At 44.5% G+C, this 15,962-nt stretch overlaps 1 pseudogene; it reads right to left on the minus strand.

The window, feature by feature from the left end:
* Window positions 1-3,372: 3,372 nt before the first annotated feature.
* LOC146171974 (uncharacterized) lies at window positions 3,373-15,175 on the minus strand (annotated as a pseudogene).
* Window positions 15,176-15,962: the final 787 nt, after the last annotated feature.

Here is a 15,962-nt window from a genome sequence, read left to right on the forward strand (position 1 = left end):
GATGCTACGAGTGCCACCGTACCTTTGCCTGCTGATGAAACTTCGATCTTCCGCATGATCAGCGCCGATCTCAGCTCACCTCAACGCCGTACTCTTGTGGATATTCTTCTACCTTTTTCGCCTATGTTTGACTTTTCTGAAACAGATGGACCAACCTCTCGCCCTGCACATCGAACCCATCATAGCATCGACACTGGTTCGGCTCGTCCCCTTCGTAAAAAGCCATATCGCGTGTCCCCATCTGAGCGCAAAGTCATTCATGAGCAAGTGGAGGACATGCTACAGAAAAAGATGATACAGGAGTCATCTATCCCCTGGGCTGCCCCTGTTATTCCTGTACGCAAGAAAGACGGTTCGTGGCGATTCTGCGTCGATTATCGGCGTTTAAATTCTGTTACGAAAAAGGACGTCTATCCTCTTCCTCGCATAGACGATGCCCTCGACTGCCTCTCTGGTGCGTCCTATTTTTCTTGTCTTGATCTCAGATCTGGCTACTGGCAAATTCCAATGGACCCTGCGGATAAGAAAAAAAAACAGCCTTCGTAACGCCAGATGGCCTTTATGAGTTTAATGGTATGCCATTCGGGCTGTGTAATGCGCCAGCTATATTTGAACGCTTTATGGACACAGTTTTGCGCGGCTTAAAATGGGACATTTGTCTTTGCTATCTGGACGATGTCGTCATATTTGGGAAATCCTTCCAAGAACACAATGACCGTCTAGTACGCGTCTTGAATTGCCTGCACAACGCCGCCCTAATTCTGAACTCCGAAAAGTGCCGCTTTGGAGAGCGCCAAGCGCTGGTGCTAGGAAACCTTGTCAATGGTGAAGGTGTAATGCCGGATCCCCAGAAAACTGCCGCTGTTGAGTCTTTTAAACCCCCGCAGACAGTGAAGGAGTTGCGCAGTTTTCTAGGGTTGTGCTCGTATTTTAGACGCTTTATACATCGCTTTGCTGACGTTGCTTACCCATTGACGTGCCTTCTCCACAAAAACTCTACTTTTAAGTGGACACCAGACTGCGACGCGTCATTCCGTCAACTGAAGTTTCTTTTAATATCGAAACCCATCTTACGTCACTTCGATCCTACTGCAATGACAGAAGTACACACGGACGCTAGTGGAATCGGTCTTGGTGCAGTCCTTGTCCAACGGCACAATGAACGAGAGCATGTTATCGCGTACGCAAGTCGTACCCTGAGCAAGCCGGAGCGAAACTACACAGTCACCGAACAGGAATGCCTAGCTGTAGTTTTCGCTGTGCAGCGTTTCCGTTCATATTTGAACGGACGTTCGTTTACTATCGTAACTGACCATCATTCACTCTGTTGGTTGCGGAACCTTCGAGACCCATGTGGTCGCCTCGCACGCTGGGCCCTCCGGTTACAGGAATATGACTTTGCCGTGGTTTACAAAAGCGAGAGGCGTCATGCAGACGCAGATTGTCTTTCTAGGATGCCAATGGCCACGACTGGACCTGAAAGCGACGATTTCGACAATTATATATCGACCCTCGAGCCAGCGTTCCCCGACACGAATGTTTTCAAAACGGAACAGCAAAATGATACCAGTCTGCAGCCTCTCTTTGCCCAAGCCAACGTACCTACAAGCCGTTTTTGTGCGCATGATGACCTCCTATGCAAAAGAGTTATTCGCCTGTCGGCCAGCGATACCTACTCGTAGTTCCCAAGACGTTGTGCACGGACGTATTGCGTGTTATGCATGATGATCCAACTTCTGGGCATTTGGGATCGGTTCGAACACTCCACCGTGCTCAAGAAAGATTCTACTGGCCCAGAATGCGCTCGACGGTTGAACAATACGTTGCCAGTTGCAAGCAATGTCAACGCCACAAACGTCCAACTGCAACTCCGTCTGGCTTGCTGCACCCTGTGAAGACCCCGACAGCACCGTTTGATCAAGTAGGCATTGACCTCGTAGGTCCGTTTCCGAAGTCCGTGGATGGAAATCGCTGGATTGTAATCTGCGTGGACTATCTTACACGTTACTGTGAAACCGCCGCTCTTCCATCTGCTACGGCGCATCAGGTGTCGCTTTTCTTGCTGCACTCAGTCATCTTACGACACGGGCCGCCACGAATTGTCATCACTGACCGGGGCCGACAATTCACTGCTGATGTTGTTGAAGAGCTCATGCGTTTATGCGACGTAACTTTCCGACACTCGACGCCATACCATCCCCAGACAAATGGCTTGACTGAGCGCGTCAACAGAACGCTTATCAACATGCTAGCCATGTATGTGGACGCAGGGCATAAGAACTGGGACACCATACTGCCCTTCATCACGTATGCGTTTAATACCGCCACGCATGAGACGACTGGATAGAGTTCATTTTTTCTGCTTTATGCCAGACCGCCACGATACTCTCTGGATACTAACCTGCCCTTCACAAGCCGTGAAGACCCCTGCTTGGCTGAGACCCTCTGTCTCGCCGAAGAAGCTCGGAGAATCGCCCGATGACGGTCTGGTGCTTCACAAGAACGTTCTAAAGTGCGATACGATGCCAGTCACCGGCGGGTCACGTACTCTGTAGGTGATTTAGTCTGGCTATGGCGTCCAATTCGGCGCCGTGGCCTACATCAAAAACTCTTGGCCCATTATGACGGCCCATATGTGGTTATCAAACGCCTTAGTGATTTAAATTATGGAATAGCCCGCCTGACAGCATCGGGTCGCCGGTCTGCCAAAACCGAACCGTGTCAAGTTGCCCGCTTGAAGTCGTGTCAGCCTCGCACGACTCACGAATACGCCCAGAGGGCTTCGTCTGAGTAGGGGGGAAATGTCACGCTAATGACGACGATGAAGGATGGTGATGGTGGGACAGAAGAGGAAGACGAAGCGTTGGTGCCTGGGGCTAGTAGGCTTCACCTTATCCCACTGCCATATCACTGTAAATAAACACCCCTTTGCTATTTCATCTTCACAATATAATTAATCCAGGTGTACCTCAAGGTTCTATTCGCGGCCCCCTGCTGTTTTTAATATATATTAATGATCTACCTAGTTGTCTTGCTAAATCAGAAGTTTCTTTATGCCGATGATACTACTATATTAGCTACTGATAAATCAATCCACTTATTAACATCTATGCTGACTGCTGATCTCAATAATATTTTGCACTGGTGTCATCGCAACTGCTTGCAGATCAACCCTTCTAAGACAACATTCATGGCATTTGTTGCGATCTACCGGCCGGCAGCTACGCGATGAAAACCAGGCAGATTCGCAGAGCGAAAAGCGACGCTTTATTTCCGGCTCGGAAATATATGGAGAAGGAAAGAAAGGAGGGGAAGAAGGAAAGAGGGACTATCTACGCATGCGCTGGTTATCTGAAGCATTGTTTTCAGCAGCATTTCCTTCCCCTAATAGCCATAGCGCTCCACTGGCTTTCTAGTTCTTGTGGACCGGCGTAGCTCAGGAACAAGCCCTTCGGGAAGGTCGTGAGCCTCGTCTGTCGGGGCCCCTAAGGTCGCAGGAGGTGATTCTGCAGGACTTGATAATTCTCTGCTTCCGTCGGTGTCTGATGAGCGTTTTAGAATCTGGTATACATGACGTCGAACGACTCCGTCCTCAGTAGCCACTGTGACTAGACGGGCACCACCCGTCGATTACACTTTGCCTGGTGTCCACTTTTCTCGTACGCCGTAGTTGCGCACGTAGACTGCGTCTCCCGGGGTGAAGTACCAACTGGTGGAATTAGTCTCTGAATGCTTGGGCATTTCGTAGTTCCTGGGAGGAAAACACATATCTAATTTTGTGCGCAAACGGTATCCCAGAAGTTCGGACGGAGTAGAGCCTGAAGCTTGTGGCGAATTTCTGTAGTTACAAAGAGTTCTCGCCAGAGCATTTGTCAACTCTACGCCCGGCATTTTCTTCAAGCCCTCCTTGACTGTTCTTACTGCCCGTTCCGCAGGACCATTGCTCTGGGGGTGATAAGGCGGGGTACGAATATGCTCGATTCCATTTTTCTGTAGGAATACCGCAAACTCTAACCCAGTAAAGGGTGTACCATTGTCGGTAACTATGGTGCGGGGCAATCCAAACCTGCTAAACAAGGTTCTCATGCAATCGGCAGTTGCTTTAGCGGTTACTCGAGATACTGGAATGGCTTCTATCCAATTGCTGTGTGCATCGACAATTACCAACAACATTTTGTTTCCAATAGGCCCTGCATAGTCTGCATGCAGCCGTGACCACCTCTCTCTTGAAATCGGCCGGCTGACAGGATTCCTAGGGGGCATGGGCAAAGCCTGCACACATCGACAATTCGAGACCAATCTACAAATATCTTGATCTAAACCGGGCCACCAAACATAGCCCTCGCCCTTGTCTTCATGGTTGACGCACCCTGATGATACTCGTGTAGCATCGTCAACAGTTTCTCACGCGCCGCACTTGGTATCACCACACGATGCCCCCAGTACAACAGCCCCTTCTCCACAGACAACTCATGTCTCCTTTTCCGGAATTCCGCCACTTCCCTGCTGTCACCTTCTACGACGGAGGGCCATCCGTTAGTCACGTACCTGCATATCTCTTGCAAAAGCCCGTCAGCTGCTGTGATCGCTTGAATCTCTTGGTGGGAAACCGCTGGTTGGTCCCATTCGTCGATTAAAAGCACCATAAGGTTGATAAAAAGATTAAAAGCATAGATAAGGTTTATAATGGGCGGGTCTTGGAAACCCAGAGACAGCTCCTGGAAGATGTAAATGATCTAGAGTGGCGCAGTAGGCGTCTTAATCTAGAATTCCATGCTCTTCCTGTAACACCAGGTGAAGATCTGCTCCGAAAAGTTAACGACCTTGCACCTGTACTTGAGTTGCCTCCATTGCAACTTGGTGACGTCACTGCCATCCACCGTCTACCTGCTAAAAGAGGGAAAATCCCTGGAATCATTGTGAGGTATGCCCATCAGATGCAACGGGATATATGGCTTGAGAAACGAAAAAAACTGGCGGAAGCGAAAAAGGATGCATTTGTCATGGAAAATCTGACAAAACACAACCGAGAGCTACTGCGGAAAGCCAAAGATTGGGCCACAATAAACAGGTTTCGCTTTGCGTGGCATGCAAATGGCAAAGTTCTCTTGAGGAAAGACGTTGGGGATACAGCGATCGTCGTAAGGTCAGAAATGACTCTTCAGGAACTCGAGGTGTAGACTAGATTATGCAATTTAATCCAACATGGTTGTTGTACCCTCGCTTTTTTCTCAGAGAAATAGAAAACATACACAGCACCTTTCCTTTCTGCATCTTAACTGTCGCTCAGCGAAAAACAAAACTGAGAGTTTAGAAATATTTTTTGACACCCTCAATTTCACTTTTTCTGTTATCATATTAACTGAAACCTGGTACAATGGTGGTTCAGAAATGTATACACCAGAAGGCTACTCCCATTTTTTGGTGACTCGAAACAGAAAGCGAGGGGGTGGTGTGTCCGTACTCGTCAGAAAATCTTTTCAGTGTTATGTTGAAAAGAACTTCACCACTGTAACCGATGACTACGAAACAGTAGCAGTTTACTGCAAGGATCAATTGTTCGTTGGTATATATAGAGCACCTAAGGGAAGTTTTGACCAATTTTGTACCTTTTTTGAAACAATCTTGTGTTTTGCATCAGAAAAAAATCTGAAGCTTGTCGTTGGTGGTGATTTTAATGTTAATTTACTTGAATGTGCCTCAAGGCAAGCATTATTAAGTTGTGTCATTAGCATGTATGGCAGTGATGTTATTTACACAACTGCGACAAGAGTCACTGGTACGTCTTCGACTCTGCTGGATTTCTTTGTAACTAACCACTTATCTTCACTGATAATTGCAGATACAATAGCTGCTGATATAAGTGATCACTTGCCTGTTTATATGATTGTGAAAACAACTCCGTCGAAGAAGAAGAAAGATAAACGAACAATTCAAGACCTTTCGGAGAACAATTTAGAGCGCTTTAAAACATCCTTTCAGAACATTACATGGAAATATTTATACACAAAAACAGACGCTGAGGAAGCCTACGAAACATTTCTGGCAACAGTGAAGACTACTTATACTGAAGGTTTTCCTCGTAAAACTGTCAAGCAGGCAAATCGAATCCGAAAGCCTTGGATAACGAGGGATATCCTAGAAAAGATTGATCGCAAAAATCGTCTTTTTCAACAGTATCTTGAAACAAAAGATCAGAATATCCTTATTGAATTTAAATCTCTTCGAAATAAGCTTGTCAGTATTATCCGAAAATCTAAATCAGCCTACTACTCTAACTTATTTTTACATGATGCTCAGCGCTCTGATTTAATCTGGAGGAAATTATATGCTGTGTTGTGTCGTACCCATGGCTCTAACGAAATCGAAGCGATCTCCCATGAGGGTAAAAATGTCTCAGAATCTAGTCTAGCAAACCTTTTTAATGACTTCTTCATAAGCCAGTTTTCAACTTCAAGTATTTCTTTAGCAGAAACAGATCCTGTACTACCAGATATTTCACCAAGCGAAAGTACCATGTTTTTGTGTCCTACAGATGAAGACGAAGTCGCTTCCACAGTGATGAATTTAAATAACAGCAACGTGTGCGACGCTGACAATTTACAAGTAAAGCCCTTTAAGTACGTGGTTGGAATTATAAAAGCTCCATTAACGCATGTTTTCAATTTAGTCCTGTCTACCGGTGTTTTTCCTAAGGCAATGCAAACTGCTAAAGTGACTCTGGTCTTTAAAGGTGGGGATAGAAACATAATGAAAAACTACAGGCCTATCTCTATTTTGCCTATCTTTTCCAAGGCATTAGAGAAGCTTATACACTCAAGATTATCTAGCTACTTGACTAAACATTCAGTGCTTCACGATTTCCAGCACGGTTTTCGCAAGTATCGCTCTACCGAGACAGCGCTACTGAAGCAAAAGGAAATAATTTTAAAAAGCTTTTTGGAAAATAATTTAACACTTGGAATATACATAGACCTCTCTAAAGCTTTCGATTCCTTGCGACATGAAAACCTCCTTCTTAAGCTAAGATCATACGGTGTTCGTGGTATTTCGCATCAGTTACTATCATCCTACTTAAGTCAGCGTAAGCAGTTTGTATCAATTGGCAATTTTGCTTCAGACGTTAAAGACATAGAAACAGGAGTTCCTCAGGGAAGTATTCTAGGGCCACTTTTATTCTGCTTGTATGTCAATGATTTGTATTGCTTGTTTCCAAACTCACGGGTTTCTTTGATCTGTTATGCTGATGATACAAGTTTATTAATTACAGGAAAAACAACCCAGGACATAGAAACAGTCAGTAATGAGTCACTACGGCTGTTTGCAGCATGGACGAAGCATAATTCACTGTATGTAAATACAGAAAAAACTAAGGCAGTCCTATTCCGACCCAAAAACAAATGTGTTTCCACACCTAAAATAGCGCTTGATAACACTCCGATTGAAATTGTAGAGAGTATGAAGGTTCTGGGCGTTCATTTTTCCAGTAACCTAACTTGGGATCAACATGTTGATGGCACCTACAAGAAAGTTTGCAGAGCTATTGGTACAATAAACAAATGTAGGCATGTGTTACCTCAGAAGATTAAGCTGTTGCTTTATAATTCTCTAATTCTGCCGCAAATGACGTATGCCCATTTGGTATGGGGAACGACTACCAAAACGAACTTAAACAAATTATTGTTGTTACAAAAGAAAGTAATAAGAATTATAGCTGACATAAAGTATGATTCCCACACAGAACTTTTTAAACGATTTGCAGTTATTAAGGTTTGTGAATATTATAGCTACCGTCTTACCGTATCGTACACCACAGCTGTAAAAAAGAATAACCTTTTTTACAGCAACATCGCCACACTGAAGCCAACTGTTCAGAAATACAACACACGTCGCCCAGATGTGTACTATATACCAACCCCGCCAAACAACTATGCCCAACAGTCATTAACCTTTACTCTGCCAGTTCTCCTCAACAGTTATGCTCATCAGTCCATCGATATAACTACAATGTCTAAAAGACGTTTGAAACATTTGTTCTTGGGGTATAATAAGCCAACAATGTGAAATATGAACTCAGCGTGATTTTCCTCTTGATCCGTCATTCCCATGTTCCCTTCTTGTGAAACACTATATGTTGGCTTGTATGACAGTATATTTGTAACTTGTTACGCTCCGTTATTCTGATAGAGAGATTTTTTTTTTCCTTATTATTTTTCCTTTTTTTGTGACACTGTATATATTGTCTCGTAATACAGTACATTTGTAACTCTGATTTTGTTATTTTGATAGTGGATTGTTCCATATTATGCCTGTGCTGCTGTCATGAGGGGGGGCAGTCGCCTCGTCAAGCTGCTGGTAGCAGTAGCTTTTTGCGGCTGCTCCATCCTTGTACTTTGTGCAAAGGAAAATAAAATTTGATTTGATTTGATTTGATTTGATTTCCGACAGATCTTCTGTTTCCGCTTGCGGCTCCTGCAGCGATTCAGGCAAACGGCTTAGGGCGTCAGAAATTAGCATCTGTTTTCCAGGTTTACAAATGAGCTTGTACTTGTATGCCCCTAGCAAAAGCGCCCAGCGCTGAATTCGGGCGGCAGCCATGACAGAAGTTTGACGATCCTGTCGGAGTAGACCTAATAAGAGGCGGTGGTCCGTTACAAGCGTGAACTCCCGTCCCAACAGGTAATCGCGAAACCGTGTCACGCCAAACACCAGGGCTAAAGCCTCTCGCTCAATTTGGGAGTAGTTTCTCTCAGCTGAGATGAGCGTCCGTGATCGGAAGCCAATTGGCTTGTCTTATTTATTTATTTATTTGATCATACTGCAGACCCAGTGAAGGGTCCTGGCAGGAGGGGCAACAATTCCAAAAGAAAACATAAAAGCATGAAGTGCAAAAACAGGAAAATAAAATATACACGAGTACAAGCAAGACAGCAAATCAATGCACGGCCTTTTCTAAGGAATCAAAGTCCTGAAGGGATGATAATGGCAGGTTATTCCATTCGGTTATGGTGCGCGGGAAAAAAGAAAATTTGAAAATGTTAGTTCCGGCAAAGTAAGGTGTTAGTGATTCGGTGTGCGTATTTCTTGTTGCCCTAGACGATGCCGGTTTAAGATACAAATCAGGAGCCATTGATAATTTATTATTTTTTAGTAGAAAGAGGAATTTTAGCCTGTGTATTCTGCGCCGAGATTCAAGGGACTGTATGTTATGTTTAAGCATTAGGGTAGATAGTGAGTCAGTGCTGCGATATTTAGAAAATATAAACCGAACAGCCTTGCGTTGAATTCTTTCGAGAACATTAATGTTAGTTTTAGTGTGTGGATCCCAAACAGTGCACGCGTACTCAAGTTTAGGTCTAATCATGGTGTTATATGCTAGCTGTTTGACGTCGGAACGAGCTTGTTTTAACTTATGTCTAAGAAAACAAAGGTTACGGAAAGAAGATGAGCATACAGTGTCAATATGTTTGTTCCAGCTAAGTTTATTCGTTAGCGTTACACCGAGGTATCTGTAATCTTCGACTTCTGAAAGGTTCCGGGTGGGAAGACTATGAAAAAGAATGGCAGTTATTTTTGTTTGTAATCCGCATAAATACTGTCTTGTCAGCATTTAATTCCATTCCCCATTTATCACACCATTCGCTAATACTATATAAGTTAGAATTAAGCAAAATCTGGTCGCCTGGAACATTAATTTTATTATACAAAGCACAATCATCGGCAAACAATCTAATTTGAACAGGGTGAGTAATGACGTCGGTAATATCATTAATATAGATAAGAAAGAGTAGTGGCCCAAGGACACTGCCCTGCGGGACACCGGAGGTTACTGGAAGTTGGTTGGAACAGTGACCATCGATACTGACATATTGAAATCGGTCGGATAAATAAGCTGAAACCCAGTTAATAATAAATGAAGGGAGATCAATTGTTTCTAGTTTATGGATAAGTTGACTGTGCGGAACTAAATCAAAGGCTTTCTTAAAATCTAGAAATATGACGTCTACTTGGCCGGAATGGTCAAGAACCTGAGCAACATTGTGGACGACGGATGTGAGCGGGGTGACTGTGGAAAAGCCTTTCCGAAATCCATGCTGGAATGGCGATAATATGTTGTTGTCGTCAAGAAAGGTTTTTATGTAATTAGCTATAATATGTTCAAGAAGTTTGCAGCATGATGAGGTCAACGATATGGGGCGATAATTATTAAACAATGCGGCATCACCTTTCTTATGTATGGGTACTACAGGGGCAACCCTCCAGTCAGAAGGCAGACTTGAAGACAAGAGAGAAGCTCGAAAAATGATCGTAAGAAAGTGAGAAATCATTTCAGCATAACGATGTAAAAAAGAATTAGGTAAATTATCAGGGCTAGGACTTGCTTTTGTTTTAAGCTTCAACAACATTGCAAACACACCAGGTTGAGACACAAGATCATGTATGGGCTGTCAACAAGAAACAGGAGTTACAGAATTATCTGCAGGTGTGGAAAACACACTGTGAAAATGTAAATTAAACTTTTCAGCAATATCTGTCTTGTTGCTGAGCAGCGCCTTATCGTGCTTCATCGAAGGTAGGAATTTCTTCTGTTTGCTAAGAAAATTCCAGAATTTCTGAGGGGCATTATGTATAAACTTTGGCAAAATAGTTTGAAAGTAATGGCGCTTGGCCGCTGCTACTGCTTTAGTCAAAGAAACCTGCTGCACTTCGATGGTGCTGCGGGGAACACGTGCTCTTCTTAAGCGTTTGAGTCTTTTTTTTTTGATGCACGATATCCCGCGTAATCCAGGGATTAGATTTGTCAGTTCTCTTTATTCTTGATGGAATAAATTGATTGATACAATGTGTGGCCATGTGTTTAAATTTAGACCACAGAACAGACGGGTCACTTCCTTCAAAGCTTCTAAGACACATATCTAAATAATCTAGCACGCTCTCATCCCTGGCACGCGAGAAATCTTTTACAATTACGGTTTTCGACTGTCCGGCAAGTTTATCAGCAACAAAATCGCATGTAAAATACACCATCTTATGATCAGACAATCCTTGATGGATCGAAACAGTAAATTTTTCAAGAAAAAGGCTCACAAAAATCAAGTCAAGAACGGAATTAGATGAACCATGAATACGTGTAGCTTGTCCTACTATTTGTTTTAAATTGTTACACAGCATGATATCAAACAAATGGCCAGAATGTGCGCAGTGACGTGAGACAGCAGAAGCTAGATCCCAATTGATACCGGGTAAATTAAAATCACCAACGAGAAATATGTTATTTTGTTTGAAGGATGACGTGTTCCGACAAATCGCGTAAGAACTTAAGAGGAGAATCTGGAGCACGGTAAACCGCGACTAGAAGGATGGAACGGCCCCGAAAAAGTAGCTTAAGCGAGATGCTTTCGTGATCATCGATTTGTCGAGTAAAAGAAGTCTGAATTTTGTTTTTAACGAGGACCGCCACTCTTCCACCTCTTGATAATCTGTCACGGCGAAATACTTGATAAGATGGTGGGAAAATGTCTTTATTTTCTATTTCCTCGCGTAGCCACGTCTCCGTGATGACAACAACATGCGGATTGTAACCAAGAAGAATAGATTCAAGCTGTTCGCTTTTATTGACAATGCTGCGCGCATTTATTTTTAGAAGTCTGAATTGTTTTTTTATCTCCTCACTGTGTCAGTCATTCTGTCGTGTACGTTGCGATGGCAGTTTCACCCTTGTGCTTGTGATGTCATCCCATGAAAACATTTCGCCCGCCACAACCAATTTATCACTCACCAATTTAACTTTCATTTTTTTGTCCCTTTCTGCTTTGGCACTCTCCCATAAAAGTTTTCGTTTCCTAAGAGTTTCTTTCGAATAGTCGTTTTGAATGGACACATTCTTTCCTTTGAGCTTGTATGCGTTTTTAAGGACTGCCTGTTTTTCGTTATAGTCTTGAAAAAATATTACTACAGGCCTGTTGTCACTGCTTTTTCCTAAACGATGAATTCTTCCCACAGAACAGCAATGGACATCAAGCATTTCAGAGAAGATTTCAGTCAGGACCTTCTGTTTTAGGTCAGATTCTGTCTTATTTGGCTCCTCACATACTCCGAAAACGACCAAGTTGGAACGCCTACTGTAATCTTCCATACGAACCAGTTTTGATTTTAAGCCTTGAATAGCGCGCTCCATGTGATCAATTCGCTCAGTTTGTTTTTCAAAATCAGCAAAACGCGTACACAAGTCAGATATTGTTTTCTCTAAATTCCCTTGCTGCGCTCTGAGGGCTACAATCTCGTCCGTACTTCGTATGTGCTGTGACTAACTGCTTTAGTAGTTCTGAAGTGTTTTCACTCGAATGATCGGGTCCAGGGTTTGATTCAATATCGCCACATAAGAGAAGCGTGCAAACACAAAACACATCTTTGACAATGCTAACGCAGCGCTGTGGGCACGGCAGGACCAAAAGTCCGCGGCAGTCACTTCTAAATGTAGTGGAATAACCACCAATCTTTGCAAAGGAGAAGAACGAAGCATAAGGCAACATGCCTAGGCGCGGTCCGCTGTGCCCACTGAAGCTGAATCCTGGCTGTCGGTCTTTTAAACGGGGGTCCGGAAAGGTCACGTGGAACGAAGGCGGTGCTTGCAGAAGGTAGTCGTTTCGCCAGATAACGAAATCCCCGGCGTCCGGTACCACATGATCCTGAAGGCACGTGTCGACTGATGTGGCATCTTGCGGAAGGGTCAGTTCGGACGAACCGAGCAGAAAAGCCTGTGCAAAGCAGAAGAACGAAGCATAAGGCAACATGCCTAGGCGCGGTCCGCTTTGCCCACTGTGCCCACCATTTATTCGGTGGAAAAGGGCAGCACCGACACCGTAAGGTGAAACATCGCATTCCAACATCAACTCCAGCTGCGGATTAAAGTACGTTAGCACTGGGGCTGAACACAAAGCATCCTTGGCCTTCTTAAATGCCGCGTCTTCTTTTTCGTGCCAAACCCATTTTGCACCTTTTTCAAGAAGGCTGTACAGGGGTGCGAACATAGTGGAAAGATTTGGCAAAACCTTGTAAAATGTAACCATTCCCACAAAGGATCGCAACTCGGCAACATTTCGCGGTAAAGGGCTAGCCTGATTGCATCCACGTGCTTCTCGAGGGGGTGTAGCCCTTCAACATCAATACGATGACCAATATACGTCACCGATTGTTCGCCAAACTTGCACTTGTCATAACGAAGTTTGATACCGTTCTCGCGGAAACGCTGTAGCACCGCTTGCAGATTTGCGTTATCAGCATCGCTGCTCTCGGCTACCAGGACATCGTCTAGATAAGCCTGAGTCCCTTTTAGTCCTTGCAGCACCGATTCAATTTTTCGTTGGAATATCGCTGGCGCTGATGCGATGCCAAACGGTAACCTGTTGTAGCAAAAGAGCCCCTTGTGTGTGTTTATCACTGCTAATTTCCGCGAGTCTTCATCTAGCTCAACCTGATTGTAAGCATCGCGAAGGTCTAAAGTACTGAATTTTTTTTCCTCCACATAGATTTGCAAAAATGTCGTCTATGACAGGCAAGGGGTACTGCTCAACCTCGCACACAGGGTTTAGTGTAATCTTAAAGTCCCCGCAAATGCGCACTGTTCCGTCCTTCTTCAAGACTGGCACGATGGGCGTGGCCCATTCAGAATGAGGAACTGGTGATATTATGCCAGCCGAGACTAATCTGTCAAGCTCTTTAGACACTTTATCACGAAGTGCAAAAAGAATTTTCCTTGCCTTAAAGAACTTGGGGTTTCCTCCGGCCTTGATGTGCAGTCGGGCTGGCGGACCTTTCATGAGACCAGCGCAATCAGTGAACAGGTCGCAGTTTTGCTGGGGCAGCACCGGCACGTCCTCCCAGGCTTGCTTTGATACGGAAGGCTTCGAATACATGGTCAGCACCTGAATGCGTTCGTCTGTCAATTTTTTCAGCAGGTCCCGACCGCAAAGACTGGGGCCATTGCAGTCTAAAACCGTCCGACTGCATTGTACTGTGGTACCTTCATAGGAAACTGGCATGGTCAGTGTACCGAGGAGTGGCAACTTTTCGAGATAGCATGAAAGCTGTACTTCCGACTTTTGCAGCTGAGGCCATTGATGGGAGTGCACTTGGTAAATGCTTTTGGGAATGACGCAAACAGGGGAGCCGGTATCAATATCCATCATTATTTCGATGCCATTCCATGCAAACGATTTTCTGATGGGGGGTATAAGAGAGCGCGTGGTGGTCAAGGACCAGATTTGGGACGCGCTACTATCACTCTCTTCGGTTTCTGGCGCCTGTGCTGCTAGTGCTAGCGTCCTGCTTGTCTCATTTGCCGCAGACATTCGCGCTAAATGCCCTGGCCGTGCACACGTAAAACATTTGCGCTTGATTAGTCGACAAGCCTTTGTATTATGACCATGCTTACCGCAACATTTGCATTGTTGCACGCCCTGTGACTTCGTGCGCGATTCGTATTGGCCAGAGAGCTTTAGCAATCTCGCTTGTTCTTGGTCAGTAACAATCCCTTGCGAATCGCGTTCAGCGCTCTCTGCGGCGAGGGCAAGAGCCTCGGCTTCTTCGAGATTCAGATTTTTCTTCGCTAACAGCTGCTTCTGCAGATTCTTGGATCTGACACCACACACAATACGGTCCCTTATCATTCTGTCTAGCATCGTTCCAAAATTGCAATTGTGTGCCATCTGTCGTATTGCCACAATGAATGCATGTACAGATTCCCCTTCTTGCTGGCAGCGATGGAAGAACTTGAAACTTTCAGAGATTTCATTCGGTACCGGCTCGTAGTAGCTGCTTAGCGTCTCCACAACTTCTTTGTAGGTAAGGTCGTTAGGCTTTCCAGACCTTCGCGTTCAAAATTTCTATTGTCCTTGTTCCAAGCGCCGCTACCAGCAGGGATCTTTTCTTAGCATCGTCTATCAGATCATTCGCTTCGAAATACGCTTGAACCTTGACAAGGTACGGCGGCCACTTATCTTTTTCGTCTTCGAATTCCGGTAGCCTGTGTGCCGTGGCTGATCCTTGGCGGTGGGTTCCTTCTGCGTGACTGTCGTGCTTGGGCGTATTGCTGGTTTCCTTGCTGCAGCAGAATCCTCGCCGCCACTGTTGCGATCTACCGGCCAAAGGCCGGCAGCTACGCGATGAAAACCAGGCAGATTCGCAGAGCGAAAAGACGACGCTTTATTTCCGGCTCGAAAATATATGGAGAAGGAAAGAAAGGAGGGGAAGAAGGAAAGAGGGACTATCTACGCATGCGCTGGTTATCTGCAGCCTTGTTATCAGCAGCAGTATTCAGCTCCAATCACAAGGCTCCCGTACACATCCCATCACTTACTTTTAATTCCCATTGCATTGAACGTTCAGAACATTGCACAGTTCTTGGCGTTACTCTAGACGCTACCCTTAAATACATTAAGCACATTTCTAACTTGAAACAAAAATGTGGTTTTGGCATCAGAGCCCTACTAAAAGCGCGTCCCTTTTTCAATCGTGACAGCTCTTTACTACGCATTTATTCATAGTCATTTTAATTACTGCATCACTTCATGGGGAAACACCTAACCATCGCATTTATATCAACTGCAACATCTTCAAAATCAGGTCACCTACAGTTCGTTCATATCGCAGCGTTGCGCTATCACTTCTTCACAAGATTTTACCGATCGCTTCACTGATTACCTCTAGTCTCGCAATCCTACTTTATGAAGTTGTGCACAACACCATAGCCTCAAATGTAATCAACAGGGAGGCCCTCACCAATAATAATCAAACAAGATTTGCTAAGCACAACAATTTTCTATTACCAATCGTTTGAACAAACTACGGCAAGCACACGTTTTGCTTCTTTACAAATTTGGAATAACCTCCCTTCTCAGTCAAGCAATCCTTATCTCTGTCCACTTTTAAACAACTGTTATCCGCATTATCGCAATAGTGTA

This window comes from Amblyomma maculatum, unplaced genomic scaffold (assembly GCF_055883805.1).
Source record: "Amblyomma maculatum isolate TAMU_Amacu unplaced genomic scaffold, ASM5588380v1 scaffold_15, whole genome shotgun sequence".
NCBI classification, from domain to species: Eukaryota; Metazoa; Arthropoda; class Arachnida; order Ixodida; family Ixodidae; genus Amblyomma; species Amblyomma maculatum.